A 13,729-nucleotide genomic window follows, 5' to 3' on the forward strand; every position below is an offset into this window, starting at 1 on the left:
TCCTGTTTTACAAAAGTGGCATTATGCTATATTTGTCCTTTTGTGACTGAGATATTTCACTCAGCATAATGTCCTCCGGGGTCACCCATTTGTTCATGAGTTCCTTGTTTTTCAATGCTGCATAGTATTCCATTGTGTGAATATACCACAGCTTCTCCATCCATCCCTTTATTGATGGACACTTAGGTTGTTTCCATCTCTTTGCTATTGTGAACAAAGCTGCAATAAACACAGGTGTGCATATATCTGTTTGAGTGGCATTCTGGTTTCTTTAGGGTATATTCCCAGTAGTGGAATTGCTGGGTCAACTGGTATTTCTATTTCCAATTTTCTGAGAAAGCACCATACTGCCTTCCATAGTGGTTGCACCATTTTACACCCTTACCAACAGTGAATAAAGGGCTCCAGTAGGAAGAGGGTAATTTTAAAGGTGAGTTTATTATAGAAGCTCCACTAACTAAGACAGACTTTATAATCAAGAAGGGGAATAAGAAAGCCATTTTTATAGCAAGTAAAGTCTTTCCGTTGGTGTTGCAATGCAAGGATCATAGGTGTTTAACATTCAGTCAAAGCACACGCACAAACACAAAGCTTTTTCTAAACTCTTTTTTAATATAAATCCCCAAATCACCTCCTACTTCTGTGGTGTAGGTGGATAAGTAAATGCTGCCAGGAGAAGCCAGCAGGGAGATGGGAGACGTGGCTAGGAAAAGAGGACTCTCTGCTTCTCTGTCCAGCTGGGAAGGAGAAAAGGAGGCTTCTGGGAGTAATTAACTGTCACATGTAAGATTAATTGATGACCCACCAGTTATGGCCTAAACACAGATGTATTGGGATCAGGACTCAACCTTGAATACTAAAGGTGAGGGGAGAACAGTTATTTCTGGATTGGAGCAAACTGAATATGCAGAATTGTGGGTGATGTCAAAACGTGAACCATGGAGCTGAAGAAGCCCATATATCATCACGCCCTTCCATAAAGTGACCTGTCAGAAAACAGCCAAGGACTTAAATTAGGATCCTGCTTGCGCTGGGAAGGTTTTTGGTAACAACTGGTCCACAACAAGCCTGTTGTGTATTACACTCCATTGCTCCCTTCCTCTCCTAAAACCACTCAAGCCTGTGCTAAGCTTGTCTTCCTGTCAGCAAGACTATCACTACCTCTCTCCCACTTCTTTTCTTGTTTATTTTCTATTGTTATTCTTCTTCCTCTAATTTTTTTTTGCTTTGTTTTTTATCTGGGTTTTTCCTCCCCCATCCACATTGTGTTTCATATGATCATTCCCACACCTTGCGTCTTATAAAATTAATCACCGTTGTTCTATCCCTACTATTATCCCATCTTTTCAGATCCCAACTGGATCTTTCCTAATCCTTTCACCTCCTCCCTCAACCTTCCTCCAAACTCTGCAACTCCATGATTTTCCTCCTTCGCCACCCTCGGGCACCCTGCCTCTTCCTCTCCCCTCTCTGGATATAGATACACATCTTACTAGTAAATCCTTCGGTTTTTATAATAATGGTATTTTTCCAATATTTGTTCTTATGAGCCTGAGTTAGTTCACTCAGCATAATGCTCTCTAGTTCTTAACATAATTTTGGGGAAAATTGGAAGACTAAGGAGGAGAAGGGTATCTTTAGCAACAAGACAACAAAGGCCAGTCTTTGGGATCATATTAAAGATAAATTATTGTTGTTGTAATTGCCCTTGATTTGGAATTGACTCCTGGTTGGCTCTCCAGTGGGTTGTCAGAAGCTGGAAGTGACACAAGAAGAGACTGCCCATCTTTCTCTAGAAGAGCAGCTGGTGGGTTTAAACTGTGTACCTTAGCGTTGGCAGTGCAACTCTCAACCCACAAGGTTAGCAGAGCTCCTAAAGGCAGATTAGACTCAGGTAAAGACATGGAGAGACACAGGAGGTGACCCTCACCCTCATCTCAGTGAGCTACTGAAGCAACATTCCGAATATGCCTGCACCAGGTACCCACCCTTTGAGCTTCTGAAGCACATTTATAACCTCACTGGACCAAAAAAGAAAAGATTGTAAGTAGACATCCATTTATAAAGGGGAAATGATTTAGTTGAGGTAAGTGTGATCTAAGGAGGGATGAAACCTAGAGTTTGGAAGAGTGGAGGATGAATTTCAGAGGGTGAAGGAAAAGTCAATTGCTTGTGCTCCTACCTTCTGAAGGCGGGAAGCCACTGAAGCTCCACACTGTACTTACTCAACTCCAAAGAGTCTCAGGAGGTTAAGTTCAAATGAGGATGGTAGTGGAGGAGGAGAGAAATTGCTGGTTTGCGAGCTGCATGAACAGCATCTTAAACATCTTTCTAAGTAAGCAGGATCCTTAAGGCACAGATGGTGAGGCTCTGGCAAAGTGACTGTCTCCAAATCAGAGCACAAGGTGGAACATAACGTTAAGGGATGATTTTGGGGGAGGCTCATCTGAACAATTACAGTGAAGCCTATTCTGGAAGATCAGTGACCGGGCTTAGAGAACAACAAGGCCTAAGTCTTGGGCTGGTATTGTCCCAGCTGAAGACAATTCTCTATCCTTGCAATCAGTGCTCTGCGTCCAAGATGAACACAGGTAACTCACGGAGCATATGGGCTTCGAGTCGACTCCGTTTCCATGTTCCTCATTTGCATCTCTCTCAGCAGTCTCTGTTTTCCATTCAGGGATCCCTCAGCGTCAGACTCCTTTTCAAGTGCTGGAGTTGGATTATGTGAACTACCCTAAGACAGTAAGAGCAGCTCATGACTGGTCTCTGTAGTCATAGAAACAAAGGTGTTGGGATCACGGTCTGGGGATTTTTATCCAGAATTGATGGACAAATATTCTCACTCCCCCTTCCCCCAAAAAGCCTGATCCGTATCTCTGAAGTAGTTGGGCATGCTATCTGAGCACAAAGCTTGCACCCAAAGGAGCCATAGCTGAGGGAAGCAAAAGGCAGCCGTCCATCCAGCCTATGAGCTCTGAGGGAATGGACCTTTGCTATATTACCACCACTGTGCAAAGTGCCCTGTCCCCACTAACTTGTTTAATCTTATCTAAAACCCACACACTAAGTCCCATTACTTCTCTTAGTTTACAAATGAGGAGACGGAGTCTAGAAATGGTGGTGGTGTGTCCAGGATCTCAAAACCAAAAGCAAGAGAGACAGAGAGAAGAGAGTCAGGCTTGAAGCTGACTTCAAATCTGGAGAAATTAACATGGCTGGCTCATGCCACTAAACTCTTTGTCATATAGGTATGTGCACTTTCACTGTGGTGAGGGAACATGAGAGAGGAACTCATAATGCACTGTTTTCCTGCCTACTGAAATCCTTTGGCAGTTGACTGCACATAGCAAAATACGGAAGTGTGGACATGACACAAGATGGACTAAGAATGAAGCTTCTTCCTAGCTAGACTGCCCCACATTAAGGTCGGCAAGGCAAAACACAATGCAGTGAAGATATCAGTAGCCCCGGAATTAATAGAGAAGAGATCTTATAAACACAACCTGTCTCCTTAGAAGAGCATCTCCCAGGATCAGCCATGAATACTCAGCAGGGACAGATGTCTAAAACAGCACCAATTATCTACTCTACAACAATGGGCCCAGGCTAAGTGCAAAGGATTCCTGCCAATAAGCTTGCTTGGCTGGACTCAAGTTATCCCCAATGCTAGCTTTCGCCTCATGCCTACAAGCAATGCAATACTTTCCCTACCTTATTCAAGGCTTCTACTCAGAGCAACATCTGAGAGTTTGCTTTTTTTTAAAACTTAGGATGATTTCTTGCTGAAGATATTGGTGGTGAAGTGGAAGAATGTCTGCCTTCCACGTTAAAGACCATAAGGTGATGCATCTCATTAGTGTAGGTTTGTGTTTTGCTAGGATACTGAACAGGTTTCAGAGCGCTTCTAGATTAAAATGGACATGGAAGAAAAGCCTGGAAATTTACATAAGAAAACCAGTCACTATCCTTAATAAAGCCCAGGTAAAGCCTGTAGATCCGTTGCTATGAGCTGGCATTGTCTCAATGTTACCTACTTGCAACAACAACAGTTTCTTTTGTTATTCCCTGATCATCTTACTCCGATTATATAGTTAAATCAAAACTTTGTTAAGTGTAAAATTCTTATGTTGTTCTTGCTATTAAGTGTCGTCGAGTCGTAGATGACTCACAACAACCCTGTGAATGAAAGACCTGAACGCTTGTATAACTTTCATCGTTTCTCCAAGTCTATAGGGTTTCCAGAGGCAAGCTATTTCGGAAGTGGATGCCACTCCTGCTTCCAGGCTTGTTTAATTGGGGAGTGCCACCAAACACCCTCTATGAGATGGATTGATTAGGTGACTGGGATAATCGGGATGGGTGTGTCGGAGGCAGTGCAATTGGCACAGGATAGAGCAGGGTTTAGAGCTGTTGTGCATAGGATCACTACGAGTTGCAAACAACTCGATGGCACATAACAACAACAACCACCACCACCACCAAACACTGTCCACCATGGGTAACCATTATCGCATTTGACACATCAGTGTCACAGTGCTCAGCATAACAGCAACCACGAGTTACCTCTGTACAGCAAAAGGACAGGCCAATGCTATGCCACTTAGAAGAATTCTTATAGTATTATAATTTTAATACAAAAAAAAAAACAGAGAGGGAAAGGCTATTGATGCCAATGGTCAGTTCAGAAACCAATCTCAAAGATTTGGCAGGAATATCCTACAGATAATAAAACAAACAAACAAAAAACAACCCCCAAAATAAAAACCCAACAACAACTAAGTCTTGGAGAAAGTGTAACAGGGTGCTCCTTCGAGGCAGGGATGGGGAAACCTTGTCTTAGATACTTCGGAGATGTTAGGAGGGGCTAGTTCTTGGGAAAAGACACCATGCTTGATAAGGTGAAAGGTCAACTAAAGAGAAAGACTCCAAACAAAATGGACTGATACAGAGATTGTAACGGTGGACGCAAACATATCGGAGATGATGAGGATGGCGCAGGACAGCGCAGGGTACTGTCTGTGGTTCACAGGGTTTGCTATGGGCTGTGGTGGACACAATACTTCATAATGTCAACAACGCAGCACTTGGCTCCCTTGTGAATGAGATCACCGCAGGTTAGGGCCAACTATGACAACTCACAACAACATTTCTGGTAAAGAAATAACAGCGATGGGCATTCCTATTATCTTACTCTAATTAGGACAAGCCTTAGGAAAAGGCTTGGTCATTATGAAAGAATCAGCTAGCCCCATGGACGTTAGGGCATGGATTCTTCTAGAAGTAGCTCTGAAGCTTTCTGGTTTTCTCTAGAACCAAGACATTTTTGAGAGAAGAAGGTCTGACTTCAAGTCTGAACACTTACGTAAAGAGAAAAGCCACTGGTGGAATTTGAATCATCTCCTCTGGAGAATGTCTTATCAAAAAATCCGTAACTGCCGCAATGTTCTCCAGTACATATCACTAATGCATTATGCTTGCAAATTACTAATACCAGTGCCTTTAATAAAGCAAAAGGTTTCTTTCTTCACTAGGGAGTTAGTAAATATTAAAATTCCCTCTTTGGCGTCCATTCTACCAGGGCAATTATCTATGAGGACTATTCACAATGGATTCAATTTGACAATAATTATTCTTAGCAATGCCAGTTGGTAGTTTCCATGGGCTCCATGCCTCTGCAGGCAGGAAAACTAATTTTGATTCCAAGAGCGCATGCTTTCAAATTCCCCCAAGTCAGTTCAGTACCTAGGAAGACAGCAGGAAATTTTCCAGGTCTTCATTTTGCATATGATGTTCTCCATCGACCAAGAGGGACCTATTTCAGCCTCATGATAGACACTTACAAAGTACAGGGGAAACTTTCACGAACTTGCCTGTGCCGTGTCAAGGTGGGCCAGACACACTGGAACATTCCTCTCTGCGTTCTGGAAAGCCCTGATGGCTTGGAAACAACAAATCCAAATTCCACACTCCTGCCTCCGACTCGCCATCCTTCTCTTCACGGACCTCCTCCAATGACCTCTAACACTAACTCATTCTAATGGAAGTGGAGTTATTAGGGTTCTTCCAGCCTGTGCCTTGATGGGAAATCATGCTAGTCAACCCTACCCCAGTTGCCTGTTGTCTAAACTTGTTACCATCAAATTGATTCTAATTCACGGTGACCACGTGCACGTTAGAGAAGAAATGTGCCCTCTAGAGTGTTCAGTGGCTGATGTTTTGAAAGTAGACCAGCAGCTCTTTCTTTCAAGGTGCCTCCGGGTAAACACAAACCCTCCAACCACTCCATTATCCACCAAACAGTAACCATTTGCACCACCCAGTGACTACGTTAAACCAGTTGCCTTTGAGGCTATTTTTCTTTTAAACCAGGTGTCAATTAGTTGATTCTGCATCATGGTGAGTCTTCTGTGTGGCAAAGTGTAACTGTGTGTGATGGGATTTGAAAGGTCTGATTGCTTTTTTAAATTTTTTTTTTTTTTGTATGTAGAGTTTCAGGCCTTCAAACTCACGTCTGGGTGGACTTGACCCTCTGTTTGACAGCTGATCATGATAACCATTTATGCCACCCCAGGATTATAGTCGAAACAATGTTTCTAAAATAGTACCCTCTGTCTTCAATATCTAGAAGCTTATTATAGCACTTGATGCTAAAACAGATGATGATGAAAGCTTGGAGCTTAGCTCTGATCACTCCCCAATTTCTATGCCTGAAACTGTTAACAGTCAGCCATCAGTGAGCATTAAAGACGCCGTGTCTTGATGCTTGTTTTGTGCACACATAAAGTTTTCCAAGGGTGCATCACTATTTAACAAATGACAGAAACCATCAGCAGGCCTGCCAGGTACTGGCAATGAATTTGGTTTTTGGTTTCTTGTTTCTTTTTGAATAGGCTGGGACAAAGGAGCAGATATTTCTCTGTGCCTGGATTTGAAGTTTCTCCAACCTTTAAACTTTTTGCCCAGAAGAATATACAACTATGTTTGTGGGAGGGGATGAGGCCATTCATTTGAGCCTCCTGAGAGATGTGCTGGCTTTTATTCTGACTTTTCAATCACAGGGAATCCAAAAGACTCCCCTGTACTCCCTCCTTTCCTCCTCCCTTTCCTGTCTCCCTCCCTCTCTCCATTCCTTTCTTCTTCCCTCCTTTCCTTCCTCTCTACTAGTTTAAGGTTTAACATCCCTTGCAATAAATGCCATTGATGTTGTTGAGAATATATGGAGCAAAGCATATTCCAACAATGTCCACGTGTACAAGTCATTGGCATTGGCTACACTGGTTAAGGTGTACAGCCATTCTTATCCCCCATTTCTGAATCCCCCATTAACATAAACTCACTGTTATGTTAATGTTGTTGTTATTGTTAGGTGCCATTGAGTCATAGATGAATATTGTTCCTAGAGTTTCTGAAGGCAAGCCATTTTGGAAGTGGATGCTACTTTTGCTTCCAAGCTTGTTTGAATCGGGAAGCTCCACCAAACACTGTCCACCATGGGTAACCATTATCACATTTGACACATCAGTGTCACGGTGTTTAGCATCACAGCAATCACAAGTTACCTCTGTACAACAATGAACAGACCAGTGCTAGACCATCTAGAATAATGTTTGACATTAATGTTATGTTATGTTAACTTCTAGCTTCATAGCAAACATTTCAAGTTGTTATTGCCAACTTGATGTAGGATAGATGGTTCTTTTAAAAACCATAGAGCCTCAGGGAGACATTCTCTAGAGGTTAAACTAAATTTTTGTCTGGTTTAACATCTCAAGGGATTAAAATTAAAAAAAAACTAAATAAAGTCACACACACACACCCCCCACACACACACAAAGGTGTAAGATGGAAAAAATGATATCAAGGGATATTTTCATTTACATTAAAAAAACTCAGGGCAATTGTTTCCATTCACACAGACCTAGTAGCTCCAGATAGCCTGGATTCTATGAAATCTGAGTTTGTTCTGCATTTCTCCCCTTTCGATCAAGATTCTTGGACATCATTTTTAATCACTACTTTAGTAAGGGTATACATTTCTGGAGAGTCAGTGAACAAATAGATGACAATGTTATATTCTCAGCTGTGAATTTTGCAACAGGACTTGGACTAAAATACACATTTCTCAGTAAGGAAGCTTAAGCAGGTCAAAGACTCAGTACATTACCAAGAAAAGGAACCGAGGAAAACTATCATGGTCTTGTATATGACAGTCCATGAACAGAAACAGTTCAAATCTCAAAAACACTTCAGCTTGAGGTTACTGAGAAGCCAGCTTTCTGATACGCTTGCAGAATCTAATAACGCTTCTATTATGGTTGTTCCCTGCCAGCCATATGAGACAAAGGAGCTAATAAAAATAAATCTCTATAATGAGAATCAGACCGTACATATGGCTCCACTCTTCGTCTCCTTCTCTACTGACTCTTGGCAAAGAACATGGGGAACAGGAAGTTAGACTCAAGTTTCCAGGAGCTGTGAGCACTGATCTGAAAAGTAGAGCGATGAGGTACAGCTGCCTAAATCACGGGAACAAGCACCATCTATGTCCTGAACCCAATCTGCCAACTGTCTGAGGTTGGCCAACTTCCTATCTACCCCTGGCTCATTGTTTATCCTTAATGGAATGACATTTTCAATATCAAAGTTAACAAGTTCTCTCCACTTTTTCAAATCTGGCTTCTAATAAATTTTAAATCCATTAGCCAAGCCTGGAAACATGAACATTTACCAAGGTGCACAATTTTATTGGAAGATTCTATCTGCACAAAGGTGGTTGGGGTCAGTGGAAAAAAGGCTAAAACAAAACCAGTATCTCTTTCTCTGAAATGAAAGTAGTACTTTCCCAAGGTCAGTGGGAAATGTGAAAATCTCATCCAAAAAAAAAAGATGGTGCCATTTTGAAAGATGATCCGGAGTGTGCCTAAAATAAGATCTTGTAAAACAGAATTCTGTGTTCATTCGAGGAGCTGACTGGCACAGCGGTTATGTGACAGGTTGCTAACTGAAAAGTAAGTGGTTTGAACCTTCTAGCTTCTCTGTGGGAGAAAAGACCCGGCAATACAATATGGTCTCATGGGGAGTATTGTCTTAGACATCATATGGAGGGGAAGCTCTGGTGGCCTAGAGATAAGGAATTCGACTGCCAATCCAGAGGCAGTTAGTTCAAATCCATCAGCTGCTCCGCAAGAGAAAGATGGGCACTTCTTCTCTGTCACATGTGGCCACTGCCAGTTGGAATCCACTCAGTGCAACACAATGACAACACACTGATTTGCTGTTGTTGTTACATACCATCAAGTCAGAACCAACTTGTGGAAGATCCCGCAGTAGATTTTCAGAGACAGTAAATTGCACAGGAAGAGACTGCCCGGTTTTCTCCCACGGAGCAGCTGGTGGCTGGCAGCACGACTCCTTACCGCTGAGCCACCAGAGCTCCCTACATATTCATTTAGGAGACCGAGACCAGATTTGAAATCTGAAGCATGCAGAACAGGCTGCATCTTATCACATCTAATTATTGGTGACCACCTGTCTTGCAGAGTAGAACAACTCTTTAGGATTTTCAAGGCTATGATCTTCAGAAGCAATCTGCCAAACTTGTCTTCTACCAGTCAAATCCTTAAACATTTGCCCTATCCTGGGGCTACAGAATTAGTAGGACTAATCATAAAGGTACCAACTCTTTTTCATAGCAAGGATAGTTCTCATCGTAGTACGAGTGGTCACAGTACAAGCAGGTGAAGGATGAATTATAAATGTCTTCTTTAAATTTATTCTGAAGTCTAAATGGTGACAGATCATTTTTTTCTGGAAATCTAGAAGATTGTTGGCACAAAGGAATTGTAACTGCAAAGGAATCCAATGAGCTTGGCCTATTTCAAGATGAGCAAGAGGAGAGAGCAATGAAGGAGCAGAATGATAGGACATTAGACCAATGTCTCCCCCCTACCCAGCATAACAGAACCCACTGGAGAGTTTTAAATGTGGGGCTATTCTCGAAATAATTATGAGTATTAGATGCATGATGGCTTGGACACTGGGGAGTCCAGATGACAGGATGCTATAGTGGAAAACAGAAACAATGGTGGTGGCTAGGACTGGGTCTGTGGCAGTGCAAGCATTGAAATAGGATTCAAATTGGGTTGACTTTTGTATCAGTGGAGTCTGAATGACAAAGCGATACTTGGCTGGAGTGAGGTTACATTCAAGGGCAAGACACAAACTCATGGACTCAGCGCCCAGCACCAAAAAAACCTCCTCAATAACAATTAGCTGCCAATATTATTAGTGTGCCAATCTGAACTGTCATTTATTATTATTTAGACTGGCAAAGGCAACATCAGGGGCAAGTCTAACTGGACTGTAGAGCCACAGATGGCATGAGCTTTGTAAACAGTCTGGACTTGGCTCTGACCCCATCCTTGTTAACCCACCCTTGTTAACATGCTTGATCTATTCTCTTCTCTGCCTTCCCCCACCACCACCACCTCTGACAATGGAACCTTCTCCTTGTGTTCCTCCAACCATGCCATATTCATACTGGTACTGTGTTTGCCCAAGCTGTTTCCATACCCTGCAATACCTTCTGTGCAATATGCAGATCTGACTCATCCCTCCTGTCCCCATCTTCATCTGTTGTTGGCTGATTTCATGCCACCCCCTGCTCCTTGCTCCCTGCCTTTCCCTTGGTGGCCATCTCTTAGTCCCCCAGGCAAGCTATCTGGTCTCTTCACCTCAGCATATTTGCATGAGCTGTCCTCTCAGCCGGCGAAGCTCTTCCATTGCTATCCCTGTCCCAGGCTACCTCTGCGCCATTCCATCTACTCTCAGCCCAAATGTGCCTTTCTCAGGAGAGTGTGCACTTGATCTTCTTAAATGTAAGCGCGAGATTCTTTGTTATCTGCTTTCCTGGAGCACACACTTCTCCTTTAAGGAACTGATTGCTGATTGTAGAGTTGGAGAATTATGATGATGATTATAAGGAGCTGTGGTGGTGCAATGTGTCAGATTGCTAACAAAATTGTCCACAGTTTGAATCCACCCATCAATCAGTAGAGGAAAAATGGGCAGTGTCCTCCCAATAAGATTTACAGCCTCTTCCCATGGAGGGTTGGTTGGTAAGAGACTGAATTGATCTCATGGCAGTGTTTTTGAATTTTTTTTACAGATTTACTGTCATTACAGGGTTGCTACTAGGATTATTCAACTTCTTAATTCTAACTTCTCCCACAACCGTTCATCTCTGTGTTCCCATGGTACAGATAATTTTGCAGAACACTGTAACATTTTTATAAGACACTACCACACTCACAGTAGGACCTTATGATACTAGAATATGTCATAAACATTTCAGAGATAGTGAGGATGGCACAGGCTAGAGCAATGTTCAGACCTGTTGTTCAGAGGGTCACTTGATGGCACCTAACAACAAAGCATATTAGAATAAGTGAATGACTGTATACTGTGCTGGTATGGATTGAACTGTGTATCCCTCAAATATGCAATGGAGTTCAAACCCCTATACTTATGGGTATACTGTAATTTAATATACTCGCCTATATTAATCTAACCTAATGCAATGTAATCAATCAACTGAGGTCATACAGTGTAGAGGGAATCCAAATTCTAATCAATTCTGCTTTATATAAGCAGTAACATAGACTCAGAGACACTAGCATATATTATCAGGGAAAGACAGATGCAATGTGAGGTTGGCCAAGAACCAAGGAATGCCTAATACTATCAACGAGGGAGTAATTGACACAGCTGAGACCCTGAGTTGGACTCAGTCTCCAGAACAATGAGAGGATAATCTTCTGTTCCTTCAAGCTATACACTTGTAATGTTTGTGTTGCAGCAACATTAGTAAGCTAAGGCAGAATTTAATTCCAAAATCCTCCAGTAACGCTCTTGTCTTGCATGATTTCCCCTTTACTGGATGCTTGGTGAGGAGCCGTGGTGGTGCCGTGGTTTAAGAATTCGATTGCTAACCAAAAGATTCATAGTTCAAACCCACTCGCTGATTCTGTGAAAGATTCCATTATTGACTTCCATAAAGATCACAGCAAAGAAAACAGTATAGAGAATTCAACTTTGTCACATGGGGTCACTGTGATGCATTCAACAACATTACCGACAGACTTTTAGTGAATTTCTAATCCTTTCCACAGAGCATCCATCTTTCTTTTGGGTTGTTGTTGTTGTTGTTGTGTACTGTGGGTCAGAACCATTCTACAGCTGACCCTCTAGTGGGTTTTCAGAGGAAGTAAATCAGATGAGAGGAGACTGCCCATCTTTCTCCTGCAGAGAGCTGGTAGATTTGAACTGCATGCCTCTGAGATGGCAGCACAGCTTCTTACCACTAGGCCACCAGAGCTCCCTCTTTCCTTTGAGAGGTTCATACAATCTATTCTGCCCTGACTATTTAAAGGATAAAATTGCTGAAGGCAGAATGAACACCTTTCTTTTGTATCATCATTCTTTATCCTACTTTTCCTTCCAAACCTTTATCAACAGCCCATAGTCCCTAGTGCTCTAATACACTAGAAAATACCTAGTATTTTTTTTCTATTCCAATTTTATCTGAGATTTAATAATTCACATCATTCCTTGAGGTAATGAAGACATTTTGTTTCCAAATACTATTTCATATTTGTTAAATAAATGGTCCTTCCAAGAAGCCATTTTTACTAATCATGACTTTGGATATTTTTAGATCCTTTTGTATAAACAAAGCTCGATTGAGTTATGACTGTCAGAGTGGGAATGAGTGTCTACAAGCTTTACATTTTTGCTATTGACTGTGACATACTGAAAGTGACAACTATATAAAAGTGATTGACAATCAACAGCTTAAAAGAATTACTTCAAATCCATCCACTGAGCAAGAAAGTGCATAACTAGGACAGAATCCCCAAGTCTGGTGAAGAGGAAAACAATTTGAGTGGACTTTTTTTAAAAATAGAAGTGCCAATTGTGACATGCTTTATTCTGCTTTTGTATAATAGGTCTTACAAGAACAAAATTAAACACATGCACATAGAGAGCTCAGAAAATAAACATGGCAGACAAAAAGCTCATATCTGTAACTTCTCACACATATTTATTGTTATGTAGTGAGTTAGGAATCCCAAAAATATTAGTTGGAATCCTTATCCCTATAAATGCGATCTCATTTAGGAATATTTTAGTTTGTTAGATTAATGAGGTCATATTAGTGCAAGGTATCACTTGCTATGCATCAGAGAGCTGGACAATGACTAGGGGTGATAGAAGAATTGATGCCTTTGGTTTTGGGCTGATGTACATAGGGTCACTATGAGTAGCAGGCGACTTGACGGTACATAACAACAAACAAAAACATGTCTTATATCTACTTGCTATAGAGATAAAAGAAGATGCATACTAGCATTTCTAATTCTCATGAAATCTAGATTTTTTTATTTTTTATTTTATTTTTTTTATTTTTGTGTGAGTGTACCGTCAAATCAGATCTGACTGGTACAGGAGAAGATTGTCCCTCCTTCCCTGGCAGAGCATCTGATGGATTCGAACCATGCGCCTCTGGGATTGTAGTTGCAGCTCCTTGCCACTAGGCCACCAGAGCTCCCCTGAAATCTAGATTTTGTGAAGCTATGGAGGTTGGAGGAAGCTTTGAACCTGTTTCCTTGAGATCATGGTTCAACCTTAAACTTCCTTGGTTTTTCTTAAAACCAAACCCTTGAGC

Source organism: Elephantulus edwardii, unplaced genomic scaffold, assembly GCF_000299155.1.
Source record: "Elephantulus edwardii isolate Elephantulus edwardi_28Jun2011 unplaced genomic scaffold, EleEdw1.0 scaffold00162, whole genome shotgun sequence".
In the NCBI taxonomy this organism is placed as follows: domain Eukaryota; kingdom Metazoa; phylum Chordata; class Mammalia; order Macroscelidea; family Macroscelididae; genus Elephantulus; species Elephantulus edwardii.